This window comes from Neomonachus schauinslandi, chromosome 3 (genome assembly GCF_002201575.2).
Source record: "Neomonachus schauinslandi chromosome 3, ASM220157v2, whole genome shotgun sequence".
NCBI classification, from domain to species: Eukaryota; Metazoa; Chordata; class Mammalia; order Carnivora; family Phocidae; genus Neomonachus; species Neomonachus schauinslandi.
In genome coordinates this window covers 161,957,182-161,980,900 of record NC_058405.1, presented here as the reverse complement: position 1 = coordinate 161,980,900, position 23,719 = coordinate 161,957,182, and positions in this window count along the sequence as shown.

Genomic DNA, 23,719 nt, shown 5'->3' with positions numbered 1-23,719 from the left:
TAGCCCCACATCATATTTGCCTCTTTAGAACAAAACAGGGAATAACTAGCAAATCAAGACAGTGCTGGAAAGCCTGTGAATTTTCCTGAGAACTCTGCTCTGTGTGAGAGAAAGGGAGGGACTTAGGCTGGCACTGGGTGAGCAGGAAGACTCAGAGCTGAGGACTTTGCTTGAGGACAGAAAGGAGCCACCACAGAAGCTTATTAAAGTGTCTTTTTATTAGATGTTTCCAATCAGAGCCTTCAATGGTGCATCTGTTATCTGTAGAGAGGTAGGACGTGCATTCATGTTTAAGCTGTGGCTTCTACTCATGGCACTTGTATAGACCCTGGGTGGTCCAATATGGCAGCCAGTAGCCACATGTGGCTATTTAACTTTAAATTAATACAAATTAAATAAAATGTGAACTTTATTTCCTCAGTGGCACTGGCCACACTTAAAGCGTTCAGTGTGTTAGTGACTAATGTGTTGGACATTTCCATCATTGTAGAAAGTTCTCTGGATAGCCCTGTCACCAAAGAATAGCAGCTGTAGAGAGTTTGAGCAGACATGGCAGACATGCCCTTCTGATACTCACCTGCAGGGACTGTGAGTGAGGGGTCAGGACACTGACGGGAAATGCATTCATATCTTCATTGCATCTTCAGGGTGCAATAACTGGCTCGGTTTTCAATTTCTGAAGGAGCAAGGGAAAATGTGCATGAAAAAGACAAGAAGGAAATATGACAGAATATCAAGCGTAATTGTTTTGAGTGATGGCAATATGGGCTATCATTTTGTCTCTGGCTGCTCGTAGTGAACTGTGAAGCCAGAGGTTTTGTCTGCCTTTCCCACAGCATAGGACACAGGAGACACAGCTTAATTCCTGGAACCAACTATGCCTGAAGGTATCAACTCCAGTTGAATTTCCTCCTTACATGAGCCAGTTAAGCTGATTTGAGTTGATTTTTTTTTTACTACCAAACAAATAAGGACTAATTTTGCTGCTTTCATAGATTTTATATATCTTCTATATTGTGCATGTATTTCTCCTTCAAGTGGAAAAAAATAACTTTGAAATGTGTATGTGATAAATGGTATTCTATTTTATATGTCATCCATGTGTTGATATTCACAAACCCTTACAAAGCAGTTTATCCAAATAAGCTAGAACTGATTCCCAAAAATCCACAAGGAACACAGCATAAACATGCCAAAATAACTTTGTTTATTAAAAGGAAATTTGAGGCAACTGTTATTGCTGAACTGTTTGGAGTCCTGGCAGAAACAGTCCCCCAAAATATGACTGGAACGTCTTCAGTAACTCCTGTTGTCAGACGTGGTTGTAAAATACAGAGTAACAGCTCACTTGACCAATGAAACCCAAATTAGCACAATTTATCATTAGAAAACATTCTCATTTGCTAATCTGGCTAGTTCCAAGGATACTAAATCACAATTTGCCATTTTAACAAAGGAGCCTATTTGCAAGTACTCTTAACACCCATCGGTTTGGCTGATGGAATGCCTCTTCTAGACTTGGCTCTAAACACAAGCTGGAGGAAATTTGCCCTGGGATGGTATTTTAGCTGGTGATGCTACTGAAAATATTTTGAATCACCCCGTTCTGCAAATCCTTTCACCCTCTTAGTGGACTGCCCAGCAGTGGAGTCATTCATAGGTATTTATATCTCTCACCTGTCTGCAACTTCACTACGCATCACCCGTCGGTGTCTCCTAGTCTATAATTGTTGAGACACCTAGTGAGAAGCCAGGGAAGGTTGGCACATTGCTGAGGCTGTGCATAATGGGTTCGCTTTGAGCCATTCCTCCGCTCTTTATAAGTCTTCTGGTGGTGGGCTTGACTGAGCCTCTAAACACATTAATCCCTTCCTTGAAGTCACACATTCCACAGTTTGCCTAGAGGAGGCTCCAGTGGCAGGCTAATGTTGGTTGGAATGTGCTGCCTGCTGACTACCCACTCCCCAGGGGATTTGTCATAGCAACTGCACCAGGGTATTGTTCTCTGCTGCCAAAGGGGCGGGGGGAAGGCTGATCTGTGGGGCGGGGCCATCTAAGGGCACGCCCCTCTGAGGCTGTGCTGAAGGAAGTGCGAGACGTTCCCGGACTGGATGCTCTTGCTACCTGCCACCTATGCCCCAGCCTCTCTTCCTCCTGTTGTTATTCCATGGAGTTCCCCTGTCCGCTCCAAAAGGCACAACTTCTCTTCTTCCCTCCCCCAGACTTGTTACCTTTTTCAGCAGCCTCTCATCTTTTGTCGGAGGCTCCCAGGGTGGCTCGCTACTCTTACGGTGTCTGTGACTTGTACACATGTGGGATTTCTCGGGGCCACCGTCTCATACGAACGATACTGCTTGATTAGGGTGCACGGTTTTCAAAGCGCCTTCATGTTTGCTCTTTTGTGCGCCTCACACCGTCCCTGAGTGCTAGATAAGGTGGGATTGTCATCTGTATTTTAGAGATGAAGAGGCTGACTTTTTTTCCCTCCTTAGAATCTAATAGAACTTCCTAATTCTTTTTCACCTGCTTTTTGGCTCTGAGGCTTGCCCTGAATGAACATTCCAAAGGAGGGAAATGGTTGCGGTGCTTCACAGACAGAGGAAGAATGGCAAATAGTACAGAGTTTATCAATATTCCTCATCACACACAAAAAGGGTTTTATTAACTACCTGTAGCTGGTCACTCTTGTACAGCTGCTTTAAGGTAGACAAAAATGTGTTCTTCTCATTCTGTTTCCCATTGGGAAAAAGTCATGCAGCATGAATTTTATTACGACTAATAATAATAGTGACTATCATTTATTGTGGTATTTTACCATGTGCTAGGCACTGTGCTAAATTCTTCACACAGATTATATGACGTAATCCTAATAACAACCCTAAGGAGCATTTATTTTGGAAAATGAAGACTGAAATAACAATATTAAAGACTACATGAGAAGCAGTTTAGCATAGAATTTAGAACTACATACACTGTCTAGGTTTAAATCCTAGCCCTCCTGCTGTGTTCCTTTGGACAGCCTCCCTGTGCCTCCATTTTTTCATCTGTAAAATGGGATACTAATACCACTGTTGGGAGGAAAAATTTTTTTTCTACTCTCCTAGGTTCTTTGGCTGGTCTAATAATCAAATTAACATAAGATAGACTAACAGGAGAAAAACAAATGTAATTATACGTATACACATGGGAGCCCCAAGGACAATCCAGGCATTTGAGGCCTAGATGCCATCTTGAGCTAAGGAATGGGATAGGGACCTGGGGCTTCAAAGGGGAGGAGGGTGATTCACAGGACAAGGAGAAAAGCAGATATTCGGTAATTAGATGTTTGTCCTGCCAAATAGAGAGGTCCCTCAGGTAAAAACTAATCTCTTAGTAATAGTTTTCTTTCTGCGTCAGTCCTCCATCTATATTCTTTTAGGTAGTGGAGTGGGAGGTAAAAGTTTTTCTTTCTTTTTTTTTTTAAAGATTTTATTTATTTATTTATTGTGACAGAGAGACAGAGAGACAGCGAGAGAAGGAATACAAGCAGGGGGAGGGGCAGTGGGAGAAGCGGGCTTCCCGCTGAGCAGGGAGCCCGATGTGGGGCTCCATCCCAGGACCCCAGGATCATGACCTGAGCCAAAGGCAAATGCTTAACGACTGAGCCACCCAGGTGCCCCTAAAAATTTTTCTTGAGTCTGCTGGGTCTTGATTGCCTTCATCTCAAAATAGCCCAACATGCCAAATTGATATGTTTCGAGAAGACTTGTTCTGAACCCCTTCACTGTCTACCTTCAGGATTGCTGTGAGTTAACACGTTTATACATGTTATGTGCTTCATAGCATTTAACAAGGTGTCTGGCCCGAAGTAAATGCTATATGAATATTGCTATGATTACTATACAGCTGCATGACACTTAGCAAGTTAGTTAACTTCTTTGTGTCCTTGTTCCATACTTTCTTCATCTGTAACACAGGAATAATAACATTGCCTACCTAATAGGGTGCTATGAGTATTGGGGAAATTCTCTTAAGCTACTGGTGTCTGGTACATTGTAAATGCTCAATAAATGTTAGCTCTTATTGCCTTAGGTTGCCTAAATTGATGGATTTGGAGGCTGAGGTAGCCACGAAGAACCCATATTCTAAAAACAAAGCTCTGGGTACCAAACTACTGGTAACTATATTTAAATTACTGGGTCCGTTGAATTTTAGATAGAGTTACACCCACACTCAATTTTAGAAATGGTGAACAAAGCCATTTCTAAAAATTGCTTGTGAGTGAAAAGAAATGAAAATAACCTAGAATGTGATCACTGTCAATCTAATTAGACCTATTGCTTCTCCTTCATGAAGGAGCTCACCAGCATAGCTATCTTCTAGGTTAAACACTTTTTATACTAAGGTGGTTCTCAAAGTTGCTACCGCCTAAATGAGGCATTTGGCTCTCTGAGAAGTCACAGCCTTCCACAGAAAAGATGGCATTTCAGAGATTTTGATAACTTAGGTACCAAATGAAAGCACAGACGCCCAGCTCAGCCTCCTATCGGAAGAGCAAATCGTAGGAGAGGAATATGGGTGTTGAGAAGGAAGGGGAATCTGAGCACACTCAGTATTCTAAACTGCTCCTGGGTTCAGAGGATCAATGTGTGTTGAGAAAGGGTTGTGTACAGGCGACCTACCAGCAGAAGCACATCTTGGAGCCTTGGAGCCGAGGGAGCAGGTGTCTGGCACCTCTCAGATCTGGAACCAGTTTCTACCTCAGCTGACATTTAGAAGGCATAATGGCAGTGCATATCCCTGCCAAAGATTGCAAGTATGGGATTTATACAGCCTGTGCCCACCTACTTGCTCCCTGTGGAAATTAGCTCTCCCGCCCACCCAATTAAGAAAATAGGATATAGAAAACCAGAAAAAGGATTGTTATTCTATTGTGGTTGCTTTTGGTCATCAAGTTTATTTTATAGCAGAATTCTGGATTTCCACCTTCCTGGAAAATAAAAACAAAAGCAAAAACCTCCATACGCATCTTCACCCACTTTTTCCCTCCAAAGCTTCACGAATTAGGAATCTTCATTGACTACCCCCTGCAAAGTTACCGGAGTGACCTTTGGCTGGTCAGAAATCCAATACTGTGACAGCATCAACAAAGGAGATTAGTCTGTCCTCTTCCTTGGAATCTGGTGTGAATGAATAAAAGTCCAAAGCAGAGACTTGCTCTTCTTTGTTTAAAGCCATGTCAAAGCATGCTTTGAAAGTACTCGACTTCATGCTTGACAGAGTTTGCTCTGAGCCCAGACTCTAGAATGGATTGGTACTTGTGGGCCGTTCAAGACTCCTGCGTGGAATTTCATTACTGAAATTCTTCAGGTCATTTCCCATGGAAATCATCACCCTAATGACTGCACACCATTCACACTCTGTAGGGCTGACTCAGCAAGCTGCCTTCCCACCCAGGGCTGTGAGCAGCACTTCCCAGCTCTGCAGTGGTGACAGATCTCTTGGAAGAGAAGAGGTGCTATTTTTCTTGAAATAGAATTTGTCCCCCTGGAGATATGAGTACCAGCAGCCTGTGAAGGTCCCATGACTGGAACAAAATTCCCATTAACAAAGACTCAGTGGGACATAATGGAGAGACCCAAATGTGTCCCCAAAGTGGAAGTTTAGATGAGCCCTTGGTTCTTTTCATCCTGCTTAGTAAGTTCTGTGGGACTTCTTACTGCTGCAGGGAAAGTACATAGAAAACACACTGGCAGACACACTTCCTTGAAAGATCATCAAGTCATGGTGCAGCAAAATATCTAAATACGTGGCAAAACCCTTCCATAATTTAGACCCAACTCAGGCACGGAAGTCACCTTCATCCAAAGCTTTGCCCATTTAAGCAGCCGCGTGCCGCGATGCTTCCTAATGCAAGTGGCCCAGGCTGCAAGTTTTGGTGTTCACCTGCCAATCACATAACTTGCTTAATATCAGTTTTTACCAATACAGTGAAATCTGTAGCTTTTGCATTAACAGAGCCATTAGTAAGTTGGGCTCTGAAGGCCAGAGCAAATGAAACCAAAACCAAGGCTTTTGTCTGAGAAGTGCTGAGTGAGCAGGCCTCCTGATCTCTGCCCGCAACCCCCCCCCCCCACACACACACATACACACCTGGCAGGCCCTCACCCACCTCTTTTCCCACCCAAGTTAGAAAGAGTGACTTGGGATTTGGTACTGGTAGTTGAATCTTTCAAGCCCATATAACATTCAGGAGTAACTGCCTTTTGGAGGCAGAAATGTATCCTTCCAGCACTGGTATTTGGGCTTGAGCTGTGACTTCAAAGCTTCTTTCATCCAAACCCACACCAGTAACTGCTGTCTCCAGTTGGTGTGTTGAGCGATCAGTGGTGCCATTTGTCCACAGAAGACTCTGGGTCACGGAAGAAGCACTGGGACCGTCCCCTTTGTTTTAGAAAATGTCCCATGCTTTAGAAGTCTGCATCAGTTAGTGTGGTTGCAATTAAGAAATTGCTTTATGATTTTTGTGGGTCTTAATGGAGAAAAATTAAAAGAAACACAGAAAGCTTCAAATGGATAAAAAATGAAAGCATGTTTCAGAGACTCCTGTAAGTAATTTTTATGCCACTTGTAAAATTATTTAGGAGCCTGAGCTCCCTGAGAACAAGAGTGGTAGCACCATCTTCTCTGAGGTCTTTAGCCTGTAATAATGTAGCTGCTTGGTCTGTGCTCATGATATGTTTACTGTATAAAGAATTCATACTTTAAAAATATAATGCTGTAAGGTCTCAAGCACGAAGATCTTTTATATACAGTATTTAAGACCTCTGAGTGTCTTGTCTTGTTAGCAATCTGTTCAAGTTACTGAGTAAACTCGGACATACGAAAGCAGCATTTTGTTAATATAGAGTCCCGATCCCTTTTCTCAATGCCTTGAGGCCATATGTATTGAAATTCAAGATTCTTTTTAGATTTTAGAAAGGGAAAAATATGGTGAATATGCCATCTATTACTTAACACCCCAGGGACATCCGGAGCTCCCTATAATCAAACATTAATATTTCTGCAGAAGTATGTGTGATAGCCACACTTGGTAGAATAAATATAAACAAAGGCTGTAAATAGCCTCATGTCGGTTCAGGTGAGGTTTCCTGCCATATGAGTTAAGAAAAACTTTTGTTTATTACAGCTCTTTGGATTTTGGAATTATGAATAAGGAGTTGTGGACCTGTATTCTCTACAGAATCTGTGTCCCCCTCCAAAAGCAGGATTGTCAAAAATTAGAAATGCTTCACTGTGTTATTTTTGCTTATTTCCCCTATAAAAATATTTTTAAAGTATAAGTTAAATCAGTCTTCTTTATATATAAGTTCTTTGAAAGAGTTAGTTGGTACTTTCAGGAAATTATGTTTTAAGCTGCTTTTTTTAAATCAGCAAATATGCTAAACCAAATTGCTATCTTCTAATACAGAACAAACCTTCTATTCACTCATTTATTCATCTATTCATTTATCCATCCATCCATAGCAAAACTTTTTAAAATTTAAATTCAATTTAATTAACATATAGTGTATTATTAGTTTCAGAGGTAGAATTTAGTGATTCATCAGTTGCATATAACATCCAGCTCATTCCATCAAGTGCCCTCCTTAATGCCCATCAACCAGTTACCCCATCCCCCCACCAACCTCCCCTCCAGCAACCCTTAGTTTGTTTCCTATAGTTAAGAGTTTCTTTGGTTTGCCTCCCTCTCTGTTTTCATCTTATTTTATTTTTCCTTCCCTTCCCCTATATTCATCTGTTTTATTTCTTATATTCCACATATGAGTGAAATAATGATATTTGTCTTTCTCTCACTGACTTATTTCGCTTTAGTATGATACCCTCTAGTTCCATCCACATTGCTGCAAATGGCAATGTTTCAATCTTTTTGATGGCCAAGTAATATTCCATTGTGTTCCACGCATATATACACATATATACCACATCTTCTTTTCTTCTTTATCCATTCTGTCTATGGATATCTGGGCTCTTTCCACATTTTGGCTATTGTGGATATTGATTCTATAAACATTGGGGCGCATGTGCCCCTCCGAATCACTTTGTTTCTGTTGGATAAATACCTAGTAGTGAAATTGCTGGGTTATAGGGTAGCTCTATTTTTAAGTTTTTGAGGAACCTCCATACTGTTTTCAGAGTGGCTGCACCAGTTTGCGTTCCCACCAACAGTGTAAGGGGATTCCCCTTTCTCCACATCTTTGCCAACATCTGTTGTTTCCTGACTTGTTAATTTTAGCCATTCTGGGTGGTGTGAGGTGGTATCTCATTGTGGTTTTGATTTGTATTTCCCTGATGCCAAGTGATGTTGAGCATTTTTTCATGTGTCTGTTGGCCATTTGTATGTCTTCTTTGGAGAAATGTCTGGTCATGTCTTCTGCCCATTTCTTGACTGGATTTTTTGGTTTTTGGGTTTTGAGTTTGATAAGTTCTTTATAGATTATGGACACTAGCCTTTTATCTGTTAAGACATTTGCAAATATCTTCTCCCATTCTGTAGGATGCCTTTTAGTTTTGTTGACTGTTTCCTTTGCTGTGCAAAAGCTTTTTATCTTGATGAAGTCCCAGTGATTCATTTTTGCTATTGTTTCCCCTGCCTTTGAAGACATGTCTAGCAAGAAGTTACTGCAGCCAAGGTCAAAGAGGTTGCTGCCTGTGTTCTCCTCTAGGATTTTGATGGATTCCTATCTCCCATTTAGGTCTTTCATCCATTTTGAATTTACTTTTGTGAGTGGTGTAAGAAAGTAGTCCAGTTTCATTCTTCTGCATGTGGCTGTCCAATTTTCCCAACACCATTTGTTGAAGAGACTGTCTTTTTTTCCATTTGATATTCTTTCCTGCTTTGTCAAAGATTAGTTGACCATTGAGGGTCCATTTCTGGGCTCTCTATTCTGTTCCATTGATCTATGTGTCTGTTTTTGTGCCAGTACCATACTGTCTTGATGATGACAGCTTTGTAATAGAGCTTGATAGGGGTTGCATTGAATGTGTAGATTGCTTTGGGTAGCATAGACATTTTCACAATATTTGTTCCTCTAATCCATGAGCATGGAACATTTTTCCATTTCTTTGTGTCTTCCTCAATTTCTTTCATAAGTGTTTTATAGTTTTCAGAGTACAGATCCTTTACCACTTTGGTTAGGTTTATTCCTAGGTATCTTATGGTTTTTGGTGCAATTGTAAATGGGATCGACTCCTTAATTTCTCTTTCTTCTGTCTCATTGTTGGTATATAGAAATGCAACTGATTTCTGTGCATTGATTTTATATCCTGCCACTTTGCTGAATTCCTGTATGAGTTGTAGCAGTTTTTGGGTGGAGTCTTTGGGGTTTTCTACATAGAGTATCATGTCATTTGTGAAGAGTGAGAGTTTGACTTCTTCTCTGCTGATTTGGATGCCTTTTATTTCTTTTTGTTGTCTGATTGCTGAGGCAAGGACTTCTAGCACTATGTTGAACAATGGTGGTGAGGGTGGATGTTCCCTGCCATGTTCCCGACCTTAGGGGAAAACCTCTCAGTTTTTCCCTGTTGAGGATGATATTTGCTTTGGGTTTTTTCGTGTATGGCTTTTATGATATTGAGGGATGTTCCTTCTATCCCTATACTACAGAGAGTTTTTATCAAGAAAGGATGCTGTATGTTGTCAAATGCTTTTTCTGCATCTATTGAGAGGATCATATGGTTCTTGTCCTTTCTTTTATTAATGTGGTGTATCATGTTGATTGATTTGCGGATGTTGAATCACCCTTGCAGGCCCAAGAATAAATCCCACTTGGTCTCAGTGAATAATCCTTTTAATGTGCTGTTGGATCTTATTGGCTAGTATCTTGGTGAGAATTTTTGCATCCATGCTCATCAGGGATATTGGTCTGTAATTCTCCTTTTTGGTGGGGTCTTTGTCTGGTTTGGGGATCAAGGTAATGCTGGCCTCATAGAATGAGTTTACAAGTTTTCCTTCCATTTCTATTTTTTGAGATAGCTTCAGAAGAATAGGTATTAATTCTTCTTTAAATGTTTGGTAGAATTCCTCATAGCAAAACATTTATTTAACATTTGTATGTACAAGACACCGTGCTGGGCTCTGACATAGTCTCTGAATGGTGTGGAAGCTGTATCGGGTAAGAATACCTGAATGCATGGATTTAAAGCATTGAGCATCATATTCATGAAAACACTATGCTTAGGAGAGAGCCACTTTGAATCAAGGCAGCTAACATAATTGACCCAGGAACTAGGGACCTGGCCTCTTGAGTTCCCCAGCCATCACAAGCTGGAGGATACTTTTACTTCTAGCTACGATCAGGAGGCAGTGATATTACTGAGAGGTGACCTTTGGCATCTGAAGAAGAAAACAGGGGTGCAAGAGACACTTAGACAGATGTCACCTTCACATGGAGGCTCAGCACTGGAGGAGTTCATGCCAGAACACACCAGAAGCTGTTATTGGGGGATGGAAAGGGGTAACAAAGGTAGCAGAAAAAAAAATGCTCATCCCTAACACCTGGGAAACTTTAAGAGGGCCACTCAGATTAACCAGATACTTCAGGTCACTGTATTCTGGGGTGGGGAGCAGGGGGTAAAATGTTCTCAGCCCTTCATTATTACCTAATCTTTACCTATGATGTGGTGCAATTGATAGCTATGTCTTCCCAAAAATTCACTGAGAGAGAAGGAGAGTAGGAGAAGGACAGAGAAAGGATGAGAAAAAAAGAGAGAGAAGGAAAGATTGCTTTCCCTAAGGTTATAATAAAAAGGCAGTGAAATAAAGATTTTAGAGATACGATGTGAGACAAAGAAGGCACTAGAAAGTATGGGGGAAGATACAAGAAAAGGGTACTGGGGTAGGACGAAATGAGACATTCTCCTCAAGTGGACACACACACCTATGCATACATTAAACACACTCTTCCCTGTGTTGCAGAAGGCCCTCGGGTCCTTTCAGGAAGGCTTGGGTCACAAATGGTGCCACAGGGTGGGTGATCATGAAGTGGCTTGTTCCCAAGCCCCGGATGCCGCACCGAAGCAGGCAGATGAGGCCCAAGCAGCCGGCCTCAGCCGCCATGTGGTGGGCTGGCTCAATGAAGAACTCTTTTGTTCTTTCTTTCAGTAGCCTCTACAGTTGCTCTGTGTTTTATTTTCAATTAAATTTCCACTAATCCTAAACTACAGAAAAACAGAGCTGCTGGAACTCCCCTTTCCCTTCCAAAAGCAATACAGTCTGCAGAGAAACCTTTTATGGTACAAGCCCTGCCTTGTACATGCTGTAAAAGACACATATGCCACCCATTTGCCCACAAGTGCTTTCAGAAAGGTGCTTCATGGGCCCCTGGACCCTGGGCTCCCAAGGCAGCTTGTGAATAGTGCCTCTTGTTAGGATGGTTGCTATAGAGAGAGCTTGTTTTTAATTCAATGGCGCAGGAAATAATACTTTATACACGGTTGGGGGGGGTGGGAAATGGTCACTTTAAATCGCCTACTCTTCATTGGTTAGAAAGGAGCATTTTTAGTCTTTGAGTCAGGTCGCAGAGCACCTGCTTCTTCAGCTTCTTTGGATTTTGACTCTTTCCCTCCTCGCAAGGTATTGAGGTTTAACGTGTTCTAAATACGCAGGTCCACACGAACATCAGATTTTGTTAACATTTAACAAAAATCACATTTCCAACTAACACTTCCCCTATTTGTTTGGGAATTAGATCTAAATTGGAAGTCGCATTTCTGGACACCAACAGACCGTCTGGACTCCACATCCCGCGACATTAAAAAGACATTTGGTCACATCTAAGGGACCGTGGGGAGAAAACTATAGCACCAAGAAACAGAAAATGTGGTCTAGGTAAGCACTTACATCACATGATAAACAGCTGACAGCTCTGGGAATATCTGATTGCCTTGGAAACACAGAAAAATGGGAATGGGCTGAAGGAAATCAAGGGGGGATGGAGAAGGGGCACCCCTCCTGGTAATGCATGGCTGGGGGTCAGGAATGACACACTTCTGGGGGCTAAAAATAAAAGGAGCATAGAGGTTAATAAAATGGGGACATATTCCTCTCTCCAGACACAGTGAGGTGAAAATTACTTATCACCTGCTGGAGTGGATGTGAGAACGGGCCAGTGACCAAGTGTGTGGCAGAGAATATTTTGTAACGAATAAGCAGTCCACAAGAAGCCTGCAACAGGCTTCCTCCAGCTTCCTAGCGGCGAGGTGTCTTGTGTCTCTGTCTCCTCATTAGAGGACAACAGCTGTTTCTGACTATAATTAGCTCACAGTTCAACAGTCAGCTCCAGTCCCTACTCCTGTACCACACACAACATGGAAATTACAGAAGCACATGTTGTTTTTTCTTAAATCACCTCTACTTACACACGTTGTTAAGCATCTAATAGAAAACAACCATGACTTCCCTAGATCCCTTCCTCCTTGGAACGCTTTTTTAAAGCAAGTTGGGAAAGTCCTTGTTTTTATGGGTCCCTGTTCCCATTTCCAATCTCACCTCCATGCTCCACAGCCCCCCTGAATTAAAGAAGGTCTCCAGCGCTGTCAACCAACCCACCATGCATCAGGCCATAAAATCTTATTTTCAGCCACCTGCAGGATGATGGAGGGAAGAGGGAACTGCAGTGAGAAGGGGAGGGGGAGTGGGCTCCAGCTGGCGGCTGAAGATGGTTTCAACAGAATGGGCGGGGGCGGGGGGTGGTGGAAGGGTGCAGAGTCTGGGGTCATTTCCTGCCAGGTCTGTGCTGCATGGGGGGAGGACCCATAATCACACTCTCTCCCAGCTCCATTCATGTCAAACCTCATTAGGAGCCCAATGCACTTGGCAGCAGTGGGCACACAAAAGAAAGAACCAGCCAAAGTCTGCAGAGCGCAGAGTCGACCGTCACAACTTGGGGGCAGGAGGGAAGGAGGGATTGTAAAATTCCCGACTGGGTAATTAGAGTCAGCAGGGAAGCCGATAGGCCCTAGCAGGCCTCTCATTTCTCTCCTGGCTGTTCTAGAGGATTGGCAGGGGCTGCTGTCTTCCAGGGGTGAGGCGATGTGCCGGCGTCATAATTCACAAAGAAAAATGATCATCCATTTGCTCCCTGTTCCTGAGGAAAGCCGAGGATGCGGACTGTGGTTACAAGCATTCTTAGCGTCCAGGCAGGGCAAGGAGAGGAGATGGCGTGAGGTGGTTGCCTTGGGGGCGGTTAACCAAAAAAACAAACAAACCAGATACGACTTGTAATAAGTTAATATGAACAAGCTCACATTGTTTACACACTGGGTAAAGAAACTAGGGAGGCCTGTGGGTGCATGACTAAATATGGTGGTATTATTACCTACACGAACTTGCTTTGTCTTTACAGGACATCGTTCTGATCTTCAAATTCAGCTACAGCAAAAAAAGTTAATGTGATAAACACAAAACATACAAAATGGCTCGTTCTAGCTGTTGTGTTTGTCTTTTATGGCAGTTTTATAAAATATGAAAACATATCCATCCAAAAAGGATTTAAAAATTTGTTTGAAGTGTAATCTATGTGCAAGAAAGCGCAACTCTTCTAAGTGTACAATTTCATGAGTTTTGACCGTTTTGTGTAATTGTCACTACAAAAATGCTCAGAACATTGCCATCTACGCAAAAAAGTTCCCTCTTGCCCCTTCGCGGTCCATCCTCTTCACCCCTCCACCCCGCAGCCCCAGACTACTGCTGATCTGATTTCAGTTATTATGATTTTTGCCTTTTTGAGAATTTTATATGCATGGAATCATGTCCTTTGAATCTGGCCTCTTTCCGAGGTGGTTGTGTTCCTCAGGGACCCGCTCCTTTTGACTGCTGGGTAGTGTTCCATTGCGTGAATATACCACAATCCTTTTCCGCACTCACCAGTTGTTGGACATTGGGGCCACTTCCAGTTTGGGGTTATTATGAATGAAACTGCAATGAAAATTCAGGTACCAGTCTCTGTGGAGACATATTTTCATTTTTGTTGGCGATCTTTGCCTCTGTTATCAAATGGGGAAATCAAGCAGTCGATCTCCTTGACTGACCATCCAGCAGATGGGAGGGAGTGGCTATTGGCCTAGCTAAGGCGCGGGAAGAAGGATACGTCTATATGTTTCAGAGTGTGACGAGAAAGGAAAGAGCAGAGAACGAAGGAGAGCAACAGGTACCATCTCTCACGTAGGCATGGGGCGAGGACCCTGAGTTCTGGGCAGTCCCTCGGTGTTTGTGACTGAGTGCCACGTGGTTAACTCTGAAATCAGTGACAGAAAGCTCCTCTAAGTTGCAAGACGATAGAACTCCATTTGGCACAAAACTCGAACACCAAACTTTCCTTTGTTAGTTTGTCCCTTAAGCAGGCTAGCAATTATAACACAACACCATATCAAACAGAAGTGCAACAAATGAGGAGAAACGAAATCTGAGGTACTTTCCGAGTGCATCATTTGGACACATTTCTGAAGACCCCGGGGAATGGATTACTGTGACCTGAACAGAAAGCACCGGTAAAAGTCCAAGTACAGAAGGGTCCGTCTGTGTATTCCGAGGCCACCGTTCCCCTGTCGCGTGGGCTGAGTGTGGCGTCAGAACACGAAGGCCAACTACCCTGCCATGCAGAACTTGACTCGTAAATAAAACTCAAACTATGGTCCTTCGGCTTCAAGATGCCCAGCCAGGTGCAGGCACGGTGTCCCTGTGATGGCCCGCAAGTTGCTGAGCCATGGAGGACAGTGGAAGACCAAGACCGCTTACCCTCCTAGGGCTCTGCCCTGGCCCACTCGGTGGCCGGCAGGGAAACCGTCTTTTTGCCAACAGAAGTCATTCCTTTCATTCCCCCAAAGACTAGAGAAGTACAGAAATAACCATTTTAAGCATCAATTTTTAAGGCAGGGCTTCATTTTCAAGAACACCTGAAACCACAATGATTCTGATTGCATTCTGTTTTCCTAGTTCCTTTGTGAAGGGCCTGACCTTAACTTTGCTATTAGACATTTTGGGATTTCTGGAGCCCAGCTTTACCCTGAGGGAAAATAAGGAAACAAATAAGCTTAAAAAAATTTTTTTTTGACCTAACCCTACATCCTTAAGTCACCATTGAAAAACATCAGAGTCAACGTCGGCAAGGTCTTAAGGCCAAGCTCACAGGAAAGTCAGGCAAAGTGGAAGCTGTGAAGGACATGGATCTGCTGAATATATTAAGCTTGCATATGTGTGTTTGTGTGTTTTCTAACCCTCTAAGGTAAATTTATACCGATCCATACAGATGTACTCTTTTCTGTTTATTATTCCCAATTGGGTGATGGACGTTAATGTTGTGCAAAGGAAAAAGTCTGGAGCTTGACAGCACTCCTCCTATTTTATTTTAAGGCAAAACAAAGAAAACGAAAGCTTGTTCTTTCAGCCAGCATTTCTCGCTCTCCCTAATTCTACCCAGACTGGATCGTCTTAAATCTGATTTGGGATTTGAGCATTATTTGGATTAGCCCATTAGTGGGGCACCATTCTGACAAGCAGCTAATCTGGGGCACTGGTGCACAAGACCATGACAGTATTAGGCTGAAAATGAGAAATCTAATGAGATTAGACGGATCCTCGTGCACATGGTCTAAAGGTACTTTGTATGGAGATCCGGGAGCTCGGGAATGCGGGAGGCGGATAGATTGAGGCATCAGACTCAGCTGAGCTAGAACACAGCTGCTCCGGTGCCCAGAAGTGATTTTGTTCACGAAGGCAGCAATAAGGGCACCTTCGCTAAGCAGGTTCTGTGGAATGTCAAGCAATTGCCCAGCTTAAAAGGCAATGACTTTGGGGGGCGGGGTGTCAGCGCAGGCTGTGAGCAGAGCAGAGGCGTTAAGGTAAAAGTCGGATGCAGTTAGTTTCACGTCTCTGGTCTCTGTTGGAGAAGCAGAGTAAGTTACAGGTAAGGACCAAGTGACCCTGGAACCAGGAACATGGAATGTTCTGAAGTTGCTTGCCCTGTGGCGGCCCAAATAAACTCCCCTGATGTTTTCTCCTTTATAAATGATTTTCTTTCTTCCCCTTGTCATTTTAGTTGTTTGTAAGCTAAACATGCTGGTTCTTTTTTGCTGAGAATGGGGCTGTTGCTAAGATCAGAAAATGCTGGATTCCAACAACACAATGATTTATAATGTCCAGATGTGGTTACGGGGCAGCGCGCAACACACAGTGGAAGGGGTTTGGTGGCTCCCCCACCCCTCTCCCTCCTCCTTCCCTCGAAGAGGAAAACAAAAGTTTCCATGGCATTTTCTTGCTTCTAAGTGGAAAATCAAGGCATTAACGGAGACTGCGAGTTGGCCCCCTGGGACGCAAGTCCTTTCTTCATGTTGGGCTAGTGTGCCACCTTGTGGTGACTTTTAGAACGCCGTGAAAGACCTACTTGTTAATACGGCTGCCCCCAATTTAGTATTCTTCCTTACACCAGGAAAAAATTCAGTGTCAACCCATTCTGTTAATCATCTTTCAAATGAGTTTGTGCAAGACAAAAGCAAATGTATTTTCAGCACATGCTAATAACATATAAAATCAAGCACGTGGCTTCTTTTGTATTCTTCCTTGCCAGACAATGAATACTGTTTTGACTTAAGAGTCAAGAATTACCATTTAAATATTTAGACAGAACTGGTTCCACTTTCTTATTTTACCTTTTCAAAAGTATTTAAGGATTTAGAGAAGAAAGCCGGAAACTAATGGATGACACATTTTAATGGAGTATCTCTGTTTTAAATATCTTAATCGAATGTGGATGAGGACCTTAGGTATATTAGCAAGAATTCTGGTCCTGACGTGAAAGGATAAAGAGGAGACACAGACAAACTCCAGGTGTCACAGAATTCTAAGAACTTTCTACGGCTGAGGAAAAGATTCCAAAGGAGAGAGGAAAAAAAAAAAAAAAAAAAAAAACCTTTACCTCAGAAGTGTATCTTTGAAAACACATTTTAACCTTTCCTGCCAGAAAACAAAAGGCACAATCCAAAATAGTTGTCAGAAGCTCAAAAAACAGCGTTGTAAGAATCACTTGGACATGACATTGGGCACTGTGATAAGTGTTACTTTTGTGAGCCAAGCAGGGGCTGTATTTGGAGGGTTTCAAGTACTCTAAGCAGAAAAGAAAAGCTGAAAAAAGGGGAGACGTACCCCAAAGTCTTCGTGAGCAGGGAGGGAATGGTTCATGATTCAAAAGATCATTTTTCAAAACATGATTGTTTATAAGAATTCAGGCCAGAGAGAGAAAGAGAGGTTTATATAAGCTTTTTTCTTTTCAACAAAATCCATTGTAGATTTTGTCATTTGCCTTTTCTTCTTGAGCGTCATCCGACCCCTCTGTCATTCAACTGTGACTGAGCAGTAATGTATCACTGGAAGATGTGATGTTGATTAGTCAAATTAGGAGAAGCAGCGAGGCTTTGGAAACAAAAACTCTGTGAGAGCTTCAAAAGGACCGTCCGTTGGCCATCGGGACTCTGTTACCAGGGAGATGGTTACCAGGGACAGGTGTTCTTGGGCGGCCCCCCTCCGGGCCCCCGAAAGCCTACCTGATACCCCGGACTGATGTCATGAGTGAAAGGTTCCCAAATATTTAATTTCTCTTGTGTGTCTTAGAAAGAAGGGGCTGTGCTAGAGGGATTGCTTTTCAAAGGCAAAATTGGGAGAGGAAGAAAGGAAGAGGGAGGGGATGGGAAAACAGGACCAGAGAGCCATGCCGAAAGTGGGATGTGGTGGGGGGTGGGGGGAGGCGAGGACACTGACGTGAGCCCGGAGACACACGCTAGCAAGGCCAGCCCATGAGGACAAAGAAGCCATGATGTGACTTCTACTAGCCATATTTTATTGAGAGCAGACCATGTGCCAGCCCTTCTGCTCGCTCCCGACACACCCCATCCTATTAATGTCCACACTCACCCAGCGCAAGGCCTTATTATCACCATTTAACATGCGAGAATACCAAGCATCAGAATGGTTATGGAACTTGCCAAATGGTAATGCCCTCTTTTTTTTTTTTTTTTTTTTTGGTTTGATTTCAAACTCTTGTCTGCCTCCAAATATCTTCTTCCTGGGGCTCTCATAGGACTTGCAATTGCTAAGATTTCATAGCAAAAAATTTACAAAATACTGGCTCTATGCCATGAAACATTTTTGGATGGAGTGTGTGTGTGTTTGTGTGTGTATTCAGTGTAATTGCAGACACAGGTCTTGCCTTTAGTGGAACTCAGAGCCTGGCTGGGAAAAATAAGTAGATAAAAAATAACAACACATCTTTTGTCTAAAACATTGAGGAGGTATTGAGATACACCGAGGGTCGGTGCTGAGGGGAAACTCGGAACTTTGGAAGTAGAGTCTGGATGGCTTTCAGGTAGTTGGAGACAGATTTGCCGGTCTAGGGGTTGGAAAGCAGATGTAACCAAAGAGATGACTGAGTTGACTTTTGCCAGGTGAAAGGCATCTGTAAGGTCTAGCTCTCTGCATTGTCTTAGGAGGCGGCAGACCTCAGTGAGGTAACAAAAGGGACTGCTTTATGAGAGCCATAATGGGTGATTTAGACTGAGGGTCAACCGGGTGTTTGCCAGTGTGTGTGTGTGTGTGTGTGTGTGTGTCTGCGTGTGCAGAGGTGAGCCTGGGCTGGCGGGGAAGGAGTTGACAGAATGGAAGATGAGAAAGACAGGGAAAAGTCACTGATACTCAGTTTAGCTTTCCTCTATTTCACCCAGAACCAGTTCAGTTTAAACTTCATACCCATAATTCTGTTGTGGAAGTTTCTGTCCTTTAACTGAGAAAGGAAAAGAAAAACTGTAGCATCTTTGTATTTTGTTATTAATTCATGAAAAAAAAAGTCTATGTCAGTATCTTGGTGTATCACAAATGGGAAGAAATATAAATATATATTTTTCCAAAATCCAGGAGGAGGCAGATGTCCTTGGGAGTGGTTCAAGCCCGTCCTCTTCAGCCTACAGGCACACGTGGAGCGGGAGGGCTTAGCGGGGGCAGCCAGACACGAAAGCACCAGGCCATGAGGCCCCATTAGGAAAAGGTGAGGCAGTGAATTATTTTTATAGCCTGGAAATGACATATCTCATTCAGTCAGTGAGTTATCTACCCTCTGGGTTGAGTTCACTAACCTCTGAGTCATACAAACACGTCCATTTCTTTATCTTTGGGGACAGGAGGAGGGTAGAAGGTGATGCCATGAGGAGCGAGGGAGGGGCAAGGGAGGGACAGGCTGATACATGCTTCGGGGCCTCACCGGGCAGGTCTGGCTGAGGCAGGCCCCATCCCGTCTTGGAAGGTTTAGTGGCCAGGCCTGCTTCCTCTCCCCTATGAAAGCTTGCCAGCCCATAGCTAAAACGCGGCCTGAGGTGCATTCCAAAAGGGAAAAGATTTCCTCTTCTGCAATTTGATCATTCTTTCATCTGAGGAAAGCATGTGTGTGTGTGTGTGTGTGTGTGTGTGTGTGTGTGTGTGTGAGACAGACAGAGAGAGGAAGAAAAAAAGACTCTGTTGGCAATGAAATTACTTCTGTACTTTTATCCAAATCCCACCAAATCGGACAAGTAACTTACCGGCCACCATGTGAAGCGTGCTTCAATGATAACTGTCTACTGGTCCATCTTGCTGTATGAAACTCCCATCTGGGGTGGGGGGGGGGGGGGGGGGGGGGGGGGGGGGGGGGGGAAGGTACTAGTGGATATGCAAATACTTTTCTGCTCTGCTTGGGTATCTTAGTAAAAAATCAAACCTCTCTGCCTTCAGTCCCATTTAAATAAAAACATCACTTGCCTCCAACCAGTAGAATACATTTTCCTAGCTGATTGATGCTTTTCTATTTATTTTATAATGTATTTTTTTCCTCAGCAAGGGCTTGTTCTCCAGAATGTCAAGGAGGAAATATTTCCCAAATTATGCACTGTGATTGGCTGGCTTGGGCCTAATCAGACAGAGAAGTGGGGAGAGGGAGAAAGCAGTGATTTGTCACATGGGTGCTGGTTCTGGATAAAGAGGTGCTTTGTAATGCCAGCCTGCCTAATCTCTAGGCCACAAATTAGCCTCCCCTTTCTCCCCCACTCTCCTCCTATCATCTCTCTCTCTCTCTCTCTCTCACACACACACACACACACGCACGCACGCACACAGTACCTCTTCAGATCTGTCACTGACAGAACAGTTATTAAACAAAATCTCAACCCAGGGAATTAATAATGTCAAGGATTCATTTCTTTATCAAATGTTGTGCCTGAAGGAAGAGCACTTTGTGCTTGCAGAAAGACCGAAGTCCATTAATCACCTGAGGGGAAGGGATGGGTTTGTGATTTTTAATACTTGTCCAATGAGTAGGACAAGAGACTAAGAGATCTCTGGAAGTATTGGCAAACACAAAGAGGTTATGGCCTGGTTTTCTGAAGGACTCATGGTCCCCTGGGGGCTAAAGTGGGCTCTGGGGAGGCGGGGTGGGAGATGGGGGTGAGGGTGGTGACTGCACCAGCCAGTGGTGGCCAGCCCAGCCATGGAGTGGTAAAGGAAGGACCCAGGGTGGCATCAGGAGTCCTTTCTGTCTGTTTGATTGTTCTGTTGCTTTTGCAATCAGGCTGCAAAGGGCCCCGTGGTGTGTGGGGAGGGTAAGGGAGGCAGGGAGGAACAGAGCCACAGGTGGGAGCCGCAGGACGTTTAACCACATTACAAGAAATAGCCTCTCTTCATTCCCCTTGACCTTATTCACTGGGGTGCTTATGCATGGTCGTTCCCCCCTGATAAAGAAGGAAAAAGAAGTCAAGAGGCTCATGGGAGAACCACAATCAGTGCATCTCAGTAAGAAACTCTGGGCAGCCGGCTCTGCAGTCATCCACATTGCCAACTTAAATTGTCAATTTGAGCAAAGCCATGATCATTATCACAGACAAAGAGTGTCTTCATCTGGTGTCTGCGTTTCCTATTCTGAATTCCTGATTATTGTATGAAATGTGCTGCCCTGGAAGTTTTCTTCCTGGTGGCTGGGTACAATTACAAATCAGAGCCCCTTGTTCACGGCTCCTCTATTACCATCACGTGGAATGTCTGTGGGTGGCACTCAGGCTGAGGTCTGGAAGTACAGGGGAGTTCATGCCTGTGGGGTTACTCTTAACCAAGGGTGGGCTGGAAGCCTGAGGAGAAATGCCCTGTCCCTGTCCCTTGACCGACAATTTGAGGAGGCATTCTTTACACTTCCCAGAACTCATAGCCAGTTGGAACCCGCGTTGCCTTCAGTGACAACATGGACAATGCACCTTCATCTTGGCTTTTCCCTGCCTGTCTCACTCCCCACTGTTCCTTTGCTCCTACTTCTGTCATTATCTCCTAAATTAACTACCTTCGTCCAAGTCCTCGTGTGGGACCCTGCTTTTAGGGCAAAGCAAACTCAGCACCTGTCGAGCAAGTTTATGTATTTAAAATATGCTTTATCACCAAGTTCAATATATTTCTATATTTTGCAAGTTCAGTGTCTTTTAACACAGCAGGGAACATGCTCATACATCTCATGCATTGGTGAGTCCTTGACCCATGCTTCCCTTGTAAGATCTGAGACCCAAGCTGCCAAAGTGAGCAACCACTTCAATCCATGGCACGGGGAGTAGAAGGAAACCAGCATTGGAAGCGCACAGTGGTTAGCCAACTTCCAGGGGTGTGTGGGAGTCTGCAAAGGCCTCCACAAGCATCCTGGAAGGGGAGTTAACTTAGGAATATTTTGTTAACCCTCCCTTGTCCAGGCTGGCATCACAAACAGGAATGAACTCAATCAACCATGACTTCAAGTGTGTACTGAAAACCTACCATATGCTCAAGCATCGTGCTAGAGTCTGAAGATACAATGGTGAACCAAACAGAGGGTACTTGCCTGGCACAACTTAGTATTTTATGGGAAAGACACGTATTTATCCCACAGAGTGTAACTGTAATCTGTAATAAGTGAAGGGAGCATAACAGGGGTCTGATCCTTACTGGTGGCCCGAGGAAGGCTTTCCCAGAGAAGTGGTGTGTCTGAGGGATAAGGAAGAGCTGGGACCCATATGAGGTAAGGGGGAAAAGACTTCCAGAGGGAAGACCAGAGGTGAAGTCCTTAAAACTGGGAGGGGGTGGAGGAATAGGTCGTTGAAGGAACAGCAGGCCACTGCCAATGAGAAGCAGAGTAAGAGAGGTGGAAAGAGTCCATTGAGACTAAAGGCGATCAGGGCCAGATCATGCAAGAATGTCTGTCTTTATCTGAAGAGCAACAGGAATCAGCGGAAGGTTGGGTTTAAAAAAAAAATTCTTTAATTATATCAGTAATAAATGAATATTCCCTTATTTTTAAACCATGCAAATAACATATGTAAATCATAAAAGTCTGTCTTTCTCAGCTTCCCCAATTCAATTATTTTCACAGATGTTACCTGCTGTGTCAAAAGAAACTGAGCCTCAGCGATAGAGCAAACAAAGGGTCTGATTCTAAGTATCAGTGCTATACATTTAAAAAATCAAAAGACATATTCTGCCACATTATAGTACTAATTCAGAGAGAGCTAAAGGGATATTTTTGGCCACTAGTAAAATAAAATTTATTTGAAAATATTGTTTGGTTTGTCTTTATCTTTTCCTTTAAATGTTTCTTTTATTTGTCTTATCACATGGATGTAATTTAAAAATAAAAAAATATATATATATATATATATATAGTGCAGATGTTTGCCCAGTCTTTTTTTACTCACGGGATCCGCGAATAAAAATCTTGGAGACCACTGTAACAGTGGTTAAGAGCACTATTTCTGGTATCAGCTTGCTTGCGTGCAAATCGGACTCATCATGTATAAGCTGGTTGTTCTGGGCAATTTACTCAAATGTACTGTATCTCACATCTTAAATAGGGAGCATAATAGTACTTCAAGGCTTATTGTGAGTATTGGATTAAATGGAACCTGCGAAGCACTTAGAAGAGTGCCAGCACATTACAAGCACTCAATAAGGGTTAACCATGACTACTAATGTTGTCAGTATGGTGTTAAGCTTGTATCTGACCACCTCGCTAAACTTTCACTTGGATTCTAAACTGGTTGTAAGTTGAGGAGTTTGGATTTTCTTGGTCAGCGATCGTTTCCTGGCAAATCACGACAATCCCAATATTTATTCCTTATTTCTATGTCTTAGTTTACTGTCCTGGCATTCCCTTTCATACTGAAACAATAGCGGGGGGCGGGGGGGCAGGCAACCTTGTGTCTGCCTTTAACGGAGACACCAGTGCCATGTCACTGTTCAGTGTGACACTTGCTACAGATCAGGTACATGTCTTCTGTCAAGCTAAGAAAGATTACTTCTGTTCTTGGGTTGCTAAAAGGTGTTATTTTATATTGTGGAGAGAAGGTATCAGTATTCAATAACTGGCACAAAAAGCTGAATTCACTGCTTAAATAAGAAAGAGTATGCTGGTTAGCCGTAATCTCTCTGAGCAGAGGAGCCTGCTGATCTTCATGGGGTCTGGGGTTGGGGGTTGTTCAGGGATTATGTTGGTGACAGATTTTGTAGCTGGTGGACACCAAACTTAAAGGTATGTTTTGGGGAAGTGAGGCTGGTTGACTGGCCAGGTCACAGAACTGTCACTGGAGTGACTCTACTACTGATTGGTTGACCCTCAAAAGTATGGGACTGTCTTTGACTGGTTGGTACTCAGATGTGGAT